This window comes from Crassostrea angulata, chromosome 2, assembly GCF_025612915.1.
Source record: "Crassostrea angulata isolate pt1a10 chromosome 2, ASM2561291v2, whole genome shotgun sequence".
NCBI classification, from domain to species: domain Eukaryota; kingdom Metazoa; phylum Mollusca; class Bivalvia; order Ostreida; family Ostreidae; genus Magallana; species Magallana angulata.
In genome coordinates this window covers 36,345,972-36,361,000 of record NC_069112.1, presented here as the reverse complement: position 1 = coordinate 36,361,000, position 15,029 = coordinate 36,345,972, and the positions used below count along the sequence as shown (strand labels likewise).

General features: G+C 32.4%; 1 long non-coding RNA gene across 1 annotated transcript; it reads left to right on the top strand.

The window, feature by feature from the left end:
• The first annotated feature begins 9,514 nt into the window (after positions 1 to 9,514).
• Positions 9,515 to 10,232, top strand: LOC128170769 (uncharacterized). The gene is made up of 3 exons (XR_008241897.1): positions 9,515 to 9,761; positions 9,995 to 10,084; positions 10,179 to 10,232. It is a non-coding gene; the product is annotated as an uncharacterized LOC128170769 (long non-coding RNA).
• Positions 10,233 to 15,029: the final 4,797 nt, after the last annotated feature.

The following is a 15,029-nucleotide window of genomic DNA, read 5'->3' as shown; positions in this document are numbered from 1 at the left end:
CTACACTGGGTATAGGTGGGGCCACATCCACCTCACTCCAGTGAGGGGATGCTACAGGCTGGTGCATGTAATAATTGGTTGATAAAGTAGCCTTTGTCATGCAAAGTTCTAAACCAGGTAGCACTGCAGGAGACAGGGTGAGAAGGGCAGGTCTCACTACCCTCCTTAGAACGCTGGGGATCGTTCAGGTTCGGGCACTGGTGTTTCATACTCGGGCCCACAGTGTGTCCCTACATGGGTAGTTAAACTGACACACTGGTCGGCTCCCCAGTTACCCCACAAAAAATCATTATGCGGCCAACATCCACCAATTGCTTGTAATAGCGGAGTAATAAATATTTCTCATACTATTTATTGTTAAGTTCTATTTCATTATTCCCGAATGCTGCCAGGCTCTGTATCTTTCAAGCGAATATAATGTATAGTGCTGGGTTAGCTTGGTGAATTCAATAATTAATTGCAGTTATCATTATTATTATCTTGGTTTTTTGTTACAATGTATCCTTATAATCTACATACGGTGAGTTTTTTCGCATACGTATTTTGGCTTTCTGTTACATCCATAAGATATCCAATATATTTTTTTTAATCTTTAAAATCCAATAACATCCAATCCAATAGCATTCACGTAAAAAAGTTATTGATTAAATAATATATTAATGAATAAACCGTAAGATTTTTTAATACAATATAAATTCAACTAAGCACGTTTTTTTTTGCATTTTTGGAAATTAAAAACGGTTATGATTGGAAAAAACATGATCCCAAACAGAATTTATTCAAAATTTAAATTTTACACAATTACTGCTGTTTATTTTGAAAACTTGATACTTGTTATTGGATCAAAAAACAAACAATTCATTTTAAAGCTCAAAAACATGAAATTTGTGCAGGATTGTGATATATTCCAACTTAATATGATTTTTTAAGGCATAAGTTTAATTCCAATTGGGATAAGTTTGAAATTAGAAATTCAAATTTTTCATTTTTATTAAGGAATTTCACAATATCGTTTTAATTTCTTGTAAAAATATGATTGTTCAGCAGTTGCTAAATGCGAAAAACAGTTGACCTGTAAATTTTATCCTAGGGTTGTGTAATGCAAGTGACATTATATTGTAGTTTTTATCCATAGGTCTAAAAGGTAGTAGCTATGATTTTGGATTTTTTGGAAAAAAAATTATTTGGCGAAATAATACTTTAGAATGATAAATTTTGTAGTAAAATACAATTCGCTATATTATAATCGATAGTTTTGACGAATATTGTCAGTATAGGTAAATGACTTAAAAAAGCCTCAATAACGCATGCATAGATTGCTTTAGCAGACGATATGGCCAAGACGGGTATGTCAACTCGCGGACAAAAACGTGTTCTCACGGATACAGCCAGAAAACGAAATCAGCAAAACATTCAGGCGTCTTATAATAAGGTGCGAGTAAAAATCGGCGTCCAGTTTGAACGTTGGAAGGAGTTGAAAGACACTCTGAAGCTCAAAAATCGTGAAGAGTTGCGAACATTTTACTGGACAAGTGAGTATTAAAGTTTGAATAAAGTGTGATAATTCACGATATTATACTGAATATTTCATCAATAAATTCTAATCAATACAGAGAAAAACATGCATGTAATCTAAAATGTCTTAATTCCTTTCCGAAACATCTTTATCGATATTATTAGTTAATGGGCTGCTCCAAAGGGTAGATGTCACACCGAAAAGCATTTTAATGATACAATTGAATTAAGACTTTGAAAAAACGATATCGCAGTTGTTTTGTCAAATCTAACCGATTAATATTGCACAATTGTTATGCTTTATGTTTACTATATATGTTCATATATGTGTATAGTTATATGTTTACTTTTTAGACATCCCTTATGATACTAACAATTAAATATACAAAAAATATACAGCTAAATTTTCATTGCCAGTGGAATTCAAAGATTTCCTTGTACATGTATCAGTAACTACTAGTATAAATAGCAATGATGAAAATGATTTTGCTTTTGTTAAAAAGGCTCTTTATATTTAAAATTATATCAAATATGTATCAACATTTTTAAACTCACAATAGGTTACTTGAAATTGTTAAAGAATACTTCATTTAAAGTCATTTAAAAAATGGGAATGAAAAGTCAAAACTGTGATCATTTTGGAAGAACAATCAAGGATATTTAAAAATAAACAACAGTGAAGCGAACAAGATCAACATCTAATTCGACAATAAAAGAAAGTATATACCAGGAATTTTTTTTTTGAAAACAGATGGAATTCAGAATTTTCCTCATGAAAAAACAAATGATATAATTACCATGGGTTATATAATGAACGTATCAATAAACAAAAATCATATGTTGGTGGAAATCATGTTTGCATCAAACTTAATTTGGAACCTTTGTATTTTTTGCAACGAAATCAACTCAGAATACTTAGGCATTCCCAACAACACCTTTGTTCTAACCAAGAAATATGAGGTTTATGTATATGATGCAGTAAAATGTCTGTGACTTTGTAGGGGATTAAAATAATTACCAACACCAGAAAGAAATCTCTAGGTGTTTTAAAAGAAATCTTCACATGATGTGATACTGAAAAAACATAACCGCAGTCACTATCCATAAGTTTCTTTCAGACAATCTTTGTACAGCATGCAGGTCAGTTAACAATGTCTCAAAGTGAAGACAAACAGAAAATGATAAGAAAATGAGATGAATGATACATCTTTTGCCACAGAGGATAGCTTTTGTAACAAAAGTGTTATACATGTACCATTAAATAGTAAGAATTTCAAAGTAGAAAACGGCCAAGATGATGAGATTGTAAATCTAAGCGCTGACTATCATGGTGACCTTTCCAAAAAAATGGACAGTGTAATTACAGATTCCAATTGTCCACCCCGAATGAAAGAACTTTTGGTTGACCTGTCTTTTGATACTGAACATCCGATCATGCTTTCCTTGTATTATGTTAATTGTAAGTTAAGGTATAATTTAGTACTTGTGTGCACTCATGCTCAATGTCGAGAAAATACGGGTTAGGATGTATGTGTGTTAAGCGTAACGTAGCTCGCGTGTTTGCTGACGTCACAATAGGAATCGACGTAAAGAGTTGACCGTCATACTTATAGTAAACTCATATTTTTTTTTAAAAATGAAAAATGAGATACGTAGAAGCATAACAGGAAATATTTCAAAAAGCTTAAATGCAGTTTATTACTGCTTATTCAAACATTTATAATATCAAGTGATGAAAATCTAAAGATGTCAGAATCATTATCATTGTCACATTTTGTTCTATAAGGTATAATTGTGCGTTGGATCACTTCCATTTAAATTCATGTTTTAAAAAAGACAAGTAAACTAAATGAACCGTATGCATTATCTTCACTTTTTTATTTTACAAGCTACTAAACAAGAGGTTCTGTGCAAAGATATCAAAAAAAGTTTTCTTGACAATTTCACAATTAAATAAAATGAACCGTATGCATTATCTTCGCTTTGAGCTTTTCTGATCACCCGTTGTCCGTCCGTCCGTCTGTCTGACCGTCCGTCTGTAAACTCTTCACATTTTCAATTTCTTCTCAAAAACCACTGGGCCAAATTTAACCAAATTTGGTACAAAGCATCCTTATGGAAAGGGGATTATAAATTGTTAAAATAAAGGGCACAGCCCTTTTTTAAAGGGAGATAATTGCGAAACAGTGAGTATAGGGTGCATGTCTTTAAAAATCTTCTTCTCAAGAACCACTGCACCAGAAAAGCCAATTTTTACACTAAAGCTTGTTTATATACATGTAGTAAACATTTTAAATTGTAAAAATCGTGACCCACGGACCAAAACTGGGGCCCCAGGCGGGATTCAAAGTTTAACATAGAAATACATAGGAAAATGTTTTAAAAATCTTCTTCTCAGGAACCATTGCACCAGAAATGCCAGTATTCACACAAAAGCTTGTTTATATAGTGAAGATTCTAAATTGTAAAAATCGTGACCCTCGGACCAAAACTGGGGCCCCAGGCGGGGTTCAAAGTTTAACATAGAAATACATAGGAAAAATGTTTTCATGACTTTTGTTCCATTTATTCAACTAAATTGTGCACCAAAAAACCCAACTGTGTCTCCCTGATTATTGACAAATATATAAGTTTGTTTAATCAAGAAATGACGGATGAATGGGATAAGGTGTTAAAATTCACTAAATATTATTTTAGTTTATCGCTTACATTTAATTTGGATATCGTGTCCGATAAAAATAAAAATTAATATGTACATTGATTTGTTATCGGGCACGGTCTCCAAAATAAATGTAACCGATAAATTTATGTTGTGATTTTGTTGCAATATGTATTGCAGCTAGCTTGGTTGAGCATTATGGACTTATTGTACGTACGACCTAACTCAGACAGCTCGTGCACGAATCTCTATCTCGCAGGATCCCTGGTTCCACCGTCACCAACATTTTTAAATCCCTCAACTCATTCCTCAACTCAAATCCTGTAAAGAAAAGTGCATAAATTTGAGGTCAAAACTCAAACTTGAGGCTGAGTATTGACTTGAGGAAAGTTGGTGACGGCTGGGCCTGGTCGAGGACTGTGCATGGCGAGGGCTATTGTGAAATCTTGTTGAATAACCCATGCTTTATGTGTATTTGTATGTTGTCTGCTTGGCAATAAATACTATAATATGTACTAATATAGTTACACAAACTATTTTTTGTCAGATATTATTTGATATACGACTATTTGTACAGGAATTTAAATTAATGATACCTATTTTAAAGAAAATGTCAGCTCGAGGCCTTTGTGGGCGTGTGCCGGCCTTTGATATGTATAATGAAGATTCTAAATTGTAGAAATCGTGACCCTCAGACCAAAACTGCAGCCCAAGGCGGGGTTCAAAGTTTAACATAAAACTACATATGCAAAATGTTTAAAAATTTTCTTTTCAAGAACTATTGCACCAAAAATGCCAATTCTTACACAAAAGGTTGTATATATAGTGAAGATTCTAAATTGTAAAGATCGTGACCCCTAACAAAAAGTGGGGCCCCAGGAGGGTTTAGATTTTAACATATATAGGAAAATGTTTTAAAATCTTCTTCTCAAGAACTATAATGCAACTGTTTGGGATATTACTATGCATACATGTGCATCCTTAAATAATGTAGATTCTAATTTGTAAAAATCGTAACTCCCGGACAATTGATGGGCACCAAGAGGGGTTCAAAATATAAACATTTTAAAAAAATAAAGGAAAAGTTTTAAAATTTTCTTCTCAAGAACTACAATGTTATAGTTTGTGGAATTTCTATGCATGCATCCTTTGCTTATGTAGATTCCTAATTGGTGAAATCGTGACCCCCGGACCAATACTTGGGCCCCAAGAGGGGGTCAAAGTTTATGATAGAAATATAAAGGTAACATGTTAAAAAATCTTCTCCTCGAGAACTACAATACTTTAATTTGTGAGATTACTATCATGCATACAACCTTGGATAATGAAGGTTCGACAGTTTTAAAATAGTGACCCCTGGACTAATACTGGGGACCCAAGATGGGTTTAAAGTTAAATGTAGAAGTATATATGGAAAATGTAAAAAATATTCTTTTTGAGAACTACAATGCATCAGTTTGTCAGATAACTACGTAAGCATCCTCAAATAGTGTAGATTCGAAATTATAAAAGCCTTGACCTCAATCTAATACTGGGGCCCAAGAGGTGTTCAAAGTTTAGCATAGAAATATAGAGGGAAAAGTTGAAAAATCTTTTTCTAGGGAACTATAATGCTTCAGCTTGTGAGATTACTATACAATCATCCTTAAATAATGTACAATTCCAAATAATTAAAACTTTACCACTGGACTAATACTGTGGCCCCAAGAGGGGTTCAAAGTTTAACATAGAAAGATATATTGAAAATGTTTTTAAGAAGTTTTTCTCCAGAACTATAATGCCACAGATTGTGAGATTACTATGCAAGGATCGTCAAATTGTGTAAACTCTAATGTAGTGGAACCAAGAGTTATCTTTCTTGATGTTCTGTACAGTCTGAGAGTATTCCTCTTGAAGTGGAACTCTTCTACGTTCAGTTTTTCAGGCTGTGTATGAGCGGTCCCATCGCAGTGCTACACATTGTCATTCCTATGTTACTATTTATGTTGTTCAAGCAAACCATAAACCTCAACCAATACTGGGTCCCCCCAAAAAATGTAATGTTACAAGGAACTGCTGTTCAGGTGAGCGATGTGGCCCATGGGCCTCTTGTTTATTTATAAGCTACTAAAGAAGAGGTTCTGTGCAAAGATATCAGAAAACGTGCTCTTGACAATTTGAGACCCTAAAAAAAAGTGGTAAGTGGGATGAGAGAGAGAGAGAGGGAGAGAGAGATTACTTAATCATGATTAACCATTCAACGTAATACATATATAAGTTCAGTATATTGGTATATCTCTGCTAGATCTAGGTGTTGTACATTGTATTGATTGTCTTCACTTTTAGTCAATTAATTACAAATAAAACTGTTATTTTAGACGAAAACCTGAAGAAAATGCCAAAGAAATCAGCATCAGTTATGTCTTGTTAGAAAGAAAAGGCGGAACTTGAAAGACAGTCAAAGGAAGATGAGCTTGCGCTTCGTCGCGAACAGTTAAATTTAGAAAAAGAGCGGTTTGAGCTTAATAAAATAATTGCAAGTCAATTACTTTTAAAGCTATACACGCGGCCAAAATACATAATTTTTGAAAAGTGAAGTAGAATGAAAATGAAACTACTAAATACACTCAATACATTGAAAAACGTGTTTGTATCGATTGTCGTAAGGAGAAACCTTGTGTTTAATTACAATGTATAGTTTGTGTTGCTTAATTTTGCTTTCTAAAGTTTACATAATCGAAGATTCTGTGAATTGTAAGCGTATAGCATATTCATTTTTTAGCACTCTGTAATTTTTCCCCATATTTTATTAGTCAATTAAAAAGAAAGCTGCAAACATCTCGACGTGGGGCCAATCGTTTGCGATTTCCCCGATGCCCATTGACAGAATGAAGGGTGTTTTTTTTTTAAAAATTGGTATTTATTGGTGGAGTCTAAAGATACATATTTTATTGTAATATAAAGTTGATAACTTTTCAACGGAATTGAACAAAAATGTATTTATTTTCCAAAAGTGTTAACTTTAAGTGTTATTTTTCTAAACATTTTAATTTGTCTTGATATAGTAAAATGGCAGCGTGTACACAGGGAAAAGTGGCTCGCATAATTTTCATGCGATTTCCTTTTCGCATGAAAATCATGCGCTAATCATGCGAAAATCCGATGAAAAGTTTCTCATGCAAATAACATGCGAATATGTTCGCATGATATTCGCATGAAAAATGTACAATTTTCATGCGAATAATTTTTCGTATGTTTTTCATGCGATTAGATATTTGTGTCATATAAAATTCATGCAAAATTCACATGAAAATTGCATGTTTTTCATATAAAATTTAATTATGACAAATCAATTTATAACACTTTAAAAACATTCTTTCATTCATATATTGACATACTAGTGTCTTTTTTGTTAACAAATTTGACATTAAGACAACTAAACAATTTCTACATGTGTTGGAATTAATACATGTATAAATAAAAATTAGGATAGAGTTTACATTTTATCAAAATATAAATGTTTTCAAAACTTTTAAAGTCTTTGTTTATGTAAACATGTAAAACTTTGCCTTTACAATAGTCATTCACACCAACTGAGAGTTATATCTCTCTTCTTAGAAGCTCAGTAAACATTAAGATTTTATTACATGTGTAATACTGTGCTGATTGCATTGGTCATTATTTAGGATACATACTTTAAGTCTTATGTTTTTGAGATACAATTTATGAGTTTGCGTGTACCAAACTTGTTGAACGCAGTAAGTGAATTACATATAGGGAAATTTTCAGCTATATATTCAAACATAAAATTAATTATTTCTATGCTAGACATTGAAAATTCACTGAAAATTGTTAACACTGTGATACATGATTCCAAGTGATATTGCACAGATGACAGTATATTTTAAAAGAATCCAGGCCTTTGTGGTCTCAAGTTTCAGTGTGTACCAATGTTATTGGACTGATGTTGGTGTAATCACTCTGGTGTCTGTATCATGTGCCTTTATCTTCCTTCTTCTGTAGCATGTCTCTTTATCCCTCTCCATATTTAAATATCTTTGTCAACCTTAATTGTGTATATGCAAGACAAAATATAATTCATAATGAAACATGCAAACAAATGTACATGTATTGAGTACATGTATAACAGCGTAAAAGCACAAGATTTATACACTCAGATAAAATTAACAAAAAAAACCCATCATAATGTATCTCTGTATTGAAATAACTTACAGTATGTTTTATTGATCAAAAGCAAATGAGATCAAGAGGTATGTCCGACCTCTTTTATCAAATATATGTTAATCCACGTCTGATTTTATATACATGTAATTACAAACTTTAAAAATATTCAAAACGTAAGGCATATTTCACCAAATAAATACTTACATGGTATCATCTGACATATGGACAGTTTGTTGTGCATGATTTCCCAAGCGATATACATGTATGTTATTGCTATAGCCATCATATATACAACATATACTGGAGCAGCATTCACCTATTCTTCTGTCTGTGTAACATTGCTTTGGATCTTAAAACAACCCTGTAGGAAAAAAAATAAAATGTTATGAACATTTTCAAACTGCATATATACTTCTATAAATGGATTCACCGTGACAGTATGCACAAAAATTATACATGAAGACCGGATCTAGGAGGGGTCAAGGGGATCCAGACCCCCTAAAAAACTCTTTAAATTCAAAGTATAAAATTCATAAAAATATGGCTTACTCCCCCTCCAAACCTTGTTACTCAATCAATCACCCCCCCCCGGTCCGAATTTTTTTTTTCTGGATCCGCGCTTGAAATCAGATTGCATGCTTACAACGGTATGTTTAAAATATATATCTGCAGATTTATTTTGTAATCATTATGGTTACACTGTGTTCATTCATTCTTGTATAAGAAATACACAATAGATAGAAATTTATCCGAAGCTCTTCGGAGAAAATTGACAGACCCTCTGTCAACCCGAATTTCCCCGTATATTGTATGGTTACATGTAAAGACCTGCATCTAAGTTAAATAATAACAGTAGATTTTTTAGTGTTTAAACACGTATCTGGAAACGTTAGTTAACATATAACATGTAAACATACAATATGCACACACTTGAAACATCGTAGTTCTAGGGTACCTGCATGTTGACGATCCGCTGCTCTCCTATCCAGGATCACGAACTTTTCAATCCCTGAGTATATAATCGAACGATAGATCGGGCACATCTTGATGACGTTGATGTAAAGTTTCTGCTGGCTTGCATCACTGATCAGCCAGTGCCGATGTATAAAACTTTGCAACTAGAGAAAATTCAGTCTGTCTGCATATGAGTTAACGCGGGAGATAACTCGAACGGGATTTCGGAAACGAATAAAATGTTTGCAAGGGCTTACAAAAGAGATGCACATCAACCTGTAGCGCTTTAAATTATTAATGATAATTATTCTAATCATATCTAAATTACAAAATCTGATCTGATCTATTGATTTTTGGTATATTGCTCTATGTAAAATCAAACACCATCCTGACGGTTCTCAGTACCAAAAATTTACGCAATATGTGACGTCAGCGGAAACGAGACTCGAGTAAAAAGTGAATGACAGAGGTAGGAAACATAGGCCTAAATGACATTTTTATGTATTATCGGAAGATCTCTGCTTCCCGTTTTGATAAATAAAAACCATCATTCGAAATTTTTGCAAATTATTATAAAGAATTCGTTACAATTATTTATAACTGCAGTGTATTGTGATGATGAACGGAGCAAACTTTGCTTATATCCTTAGCGTAATGTTATGAGCTTATGCAATAAAATATCTTATATCTTTTCCATTGAAGCATGACAAAAACATCCCTACACGGATATGGAGTTGGTACTATTTGGATGGAGGTGTGAACATGATGACATGCCTGTTGGCTGTATAAAAGGTGAGGATAAATCAAAGTACTAAATATACTGAGATTCTATACTCGAGCCAATCCTGAAAACTGTTCATTACATATGCTTGTTTTCTTCCAAAAGTCAAAAGAAGAGAAGAAAAGATCCTTCCATTTTTTTCAAGAGTGTGTTTCCGCCATTAATAGCAGGTTCGTAATTGAGTAAGCACAACAACTTACATGTAGTTTTGTTAAGAATTTGTGTAGGAGATGTGAAAAATATTAAATAAGAAATCCATTAATGAATATCAAGATTACAATAGCTGTATTACTTAATCATATCTAGATATTTATAAGATCAAACAGGAATGAAATCATTTAATAATTATACAACGATAATATTTGCAGAGAACCTTAAGTTTGCACATGCAGATTTGCAAAGACTTTTTGGAAAAGATTTTAACAGCATGACAACCAACAAAATTCCGGAAGAATTCATGGATACAGCGGTAAGTAATACTTCTTCTATTTAAGAATTGTATAACAATTTGGATCAATGTTTAACATTGAAGCTCATTTAAGTGATTCAAACAACCGGCTTGAGCGAAAAGTTCATTTGTTGATCACTATTGTCTGTCTTAATTCTGTCCAAGGACAGTCTCAATCCCTCTGTAAACTTTTGACATTTTCTTCTTCTCCAGAACAGTTGAGCCAATTTTAATCAAACTTGACACAAAACAATATTAGTTGGAAGGGAATTCCAGTTTGTTAATTAAACAATGAAAAGTCACACCTTCTTTTTGTGAAATTAGAATGATAAAAAATGTGTTATTTTTAAAAAAAGTCTTAAAAGCCTTTGGTCCAAATAGCTGAGGCTTGTATGCAAGCATTTTGAGGTATTGTAGATTCAAATTTGTTCATATGTACATGTAATGGTTCCTAGGGTTGGGCCACAATAGAAATTGTTTTTGACATTTAGAAATATTTTCCTAAAAAATTGAAACAACAAAAGGGGCTTGATGATTAGGTGAGGAAAAATTTGAAAATCCTCTTAAACAAAATGAACAGTACTCTTTAAAGTTGTCCAAATGTTTTGTATTTGGCAGCATAAAGTAGATTTGATAAGTTATGGCTATTGATGCTCAGGTGAGAGATTTGGTTTATGAAATAAACTCACAAACTGAAAGCATAAAATAACAACAAGGACATGGATCCGAGTGATATTCTAAAGTGAGAATGGTAGTATTCGGATATGACAATCAGAAATTTATTGTATCTGATCAAATCTGCTTTAACGAGCATTTATCATGTTATCAACTGCATGTCATATATCAATGAATTTAGTTTTTATCTGCCAATATTAATAATTCACATTCAAAATAGATACCGGTATGCCATTCAGTAATAGGAAAATTTCAAGAACACTGCATTATGTATATTTTCTTGTAGATTGATGAAGAAACAAGCCTTTTCGAGAAGTGGAAGAAGAAGAAATTTGAATTATGTTCTTATCTAAATAAAGAAGATTTTCCTAAGAAGATTATTGTCATTGTTTTCTGTTAATGTTAATTCTGTATAAACCAAATTAATTAGGATTTCAGTTTTCTTTTCAAAATATAACAGATTATATTCTCAAATTTAGATAAAAAGAGATCAAGATTTCAAGATTATTGAATTAAGCTGCATAGTATTTTGTATGAAAATTGCATGATATTTGCATGATATTCGCATGAAACAACAGTGAAACATAAGATATACATTTTCGCATGAAAATTATGTCAAAATCGCATGAAGTTTTCGCATGAAATTCATGCGTGTTACTTTTCGTCTCTTTCTCATGCGAAGAATTCGCATGAACTTCATGCTAATTTCATATGAGATACATACGAGCCACTTTTGCCTGTGTATAGCTTTAAACAATCTACTTTTTTGTGTCTCAACACTAGTTCAGGAACACTAAGTTTCACAATGTTTATTGCTTTTACTTATATTACATTTATTTTAATGCAAGTATCTATTACGCATTTACAGTCACCATGAAAAATGTTGCAACAATTTGTATTCAAGCTATCATCAAATCTCCTTACACCTCAGATTGGCAAAATATACAGATCATGACATGTATTCCTCGAGTGCAGGGGGTGAAAGATAGAAATATTCACTGGTCAAACTGCCGTACAAACAAGTATGGCAGTTTGTGAGCGAAGAGGCCACTAGATAATATTTCGCCACAGGTTGTAAAAACAGCTTTTGGTTTTTCTTATAATCAACAAAAGCAAACAGTGAGATAATTTTTCCAAAAGTCAACTCAACACTTTAGCGACGTTTAGACATTCTACCGTTACAAATCCTCTCCTGGTCGTTGAGTATGGCTCCTTTGAATGGCGTAATAAGATAAACACGCAAAGGATAGGCAAGGTCGCCATATAGAGAGAACCTCGTGCCGTCTGGCATTGTCATGTACTGCTCAAGTTTAGGCAGAAATTCGCTTACCCCTGCGAGATGAAATTCATACTTTCAGGAACTATTATGAACCGTTCATGAAGTTTCATGACATATTCATGAATGGCTCATGACTGGTTCATAAAGATGGTTCATGAATTTTATTCATGAATATATTCATAAAGTGTAATTCATTAACAAATGATGAATACATATGAATAATGGTTAAATTTGTACTTGTTTGAAAATTTATAGGACGAATCAACTGGAATGAACATTCATGAACTTTCATGAACACTTAATTGACACCATTTGAAATTCAGAAAAAAACAGTTTCTAAGAACATACATGAGTTTTCGAAAGTACACACCAATATAAATCTTTTTTCTTGAAAATTTAACAGTACCTGTACAGATTTATAATACATTTAAGATTTCTCCTGCTTGATGTTTTTATGGTTTAATACAATTTATTGTTGTTTAAATCTGTTAATTCAAATATGTAAACAAATAAATTGAACTTAAACATACTGGTATGTTATGTTGCTAATATGTTTTCCATGCTGTAGGAGCTAACACAGGTATATTATTGGAGCAATTATAGCAATGACTTCCCCAATGAAACATCACACAGATTCTTTACTTATTTCCATATAAAAAAAGCAACTTCTACAGAAATTCAAATCACAATCCTTCATTTAATGTATTTCAACAAACTTGCCAGAATGAACTTTTACATGAACATTTGTAGTGCATTTTGTTAATTCATCAACCGTGAAAAATACAGTTCAGCAACAGTAAATTTATATAACTTTTTGAATAATGGTTTAATTTAGTCACTGAAAATTTATACATTTGTAATTCATTAAAAATCCTATTGAAATCTGTAAAATAGTACATTGCCAGGTAAAACAAATGTTGAATTACAGTGTCAGTACATATTTGCCTAATGATTCTGTAAGTTTTTCATTTAAATTCAGTGATCTGAACTCAAACAACTCTATTGTTAAATGTAATTGTCATTTTACTTTACAAACTGTGGAAAACCAACTATCTCTATAAATCAAGAAATATTGGCAACACCATGAATCTGACAGGGCATAATATCCCAATGAAAATTGACTGTCTTTTCCTAAAATCTACCTAACTGAAAAAGTGTGTTGTATTGTGTTATAAAACATGAAAGATTCTAAGGATGCTGATAATTGTAACTATGCTTAGTGAGACATCCTTATATATGTAATACAACATAAACAATCACAAAACAATACTTTTATGATTTAAAAAGTAATATGCCAAAGAAAACCAAGAAAACTATATAGAATCTTTTTGTTTTGCTAACCTGTGTTGAGTCACATTTGTTATTAATAATTCATTTTTCCAAAAAAATCCAAAACATTAAATTGTCGACAAAAAACTCCCAACTGAAAGGACACATAACCCTGTACAAAAAAGGGTCAATGAAACAGCTAATAACAGTAAAATATGTGTACACATAGAAAAAAAATCTTCCCTCTTGAAATAAACATTTATAATAATCATAAATGGGATCCAGAACTTTTATTTGAAAATGGCATGTCCATGAGAATTTGGCATCCTAACAATGAACTTATCTGTGATAGTGTCATCTTTGACATCAACATACCATACATTTTCTTCAAGTTCTTCAACTAGAATCAATTCACAAATTTGGTAAATATTCACACTTGCAAAATATTCCTAACATTCAAAATACCATACTCTTTCAGTTGCATTGGTAGTACAAGAGCATACACAAGTTCAGTTTTTAAATGTAAAACAAAATAAAGCACAACAACAAGTTTTCTGCTTTTCGTTATAAAGACACTGCATGTTCTCCTCTTCATTCGAGAATAACTTTGAGAATAAAACTTTTTGCCATGGAGAAGAATTCTTTCTACTTTTTTTTATCTCTGAGGTATCCTCAGCACAAAACGATCTCATAATGAAAGATTCATATGCATCATTGGGAATTTTACGCAAGGCCCCTGCAACTTCACAATTCAACATACATTTGGTACATTTCCATAATCTTTCTTTTAAAGTCAATTGAAGAGTGTTTCTCAAAACAGTTTGTGCCTCCTTCAGCCTCATTATCTGATGCGTTATATTCCCAGTTCCATGCACTGATTTTGTAATCATAGAATTGCAGTCTTCAAATGGGAAACAGCTCCATGCCCACAATGGACCAAGAAGTTGAACATAGTCTACATAATGGAACCCAATGTTATGCACGTTAAGTCCACAGTTTCCTTGAGGGTACAAATTACAAAAATCTTGAAAAAACTTGCTAAGAATTCCTTCTGCTCTTCTAAGGTTTTCATTCGTTATATGATCACTTAACAGCATATAAATTCCTTCGGAAAGCGAAGCAAAATGATGCAAATAAATATCTGGCAAAATTTCACATAGACATGGAAGGGCATAGTAAAGAAGCCATGCTTGCAATTCTGTAGCTTTGAAATGAGTGTAATTTTGTTCCAGATCTCGAGGTAATCTTTCCATACATTGTGGAGGCTGTATGCTATTCATTCGTT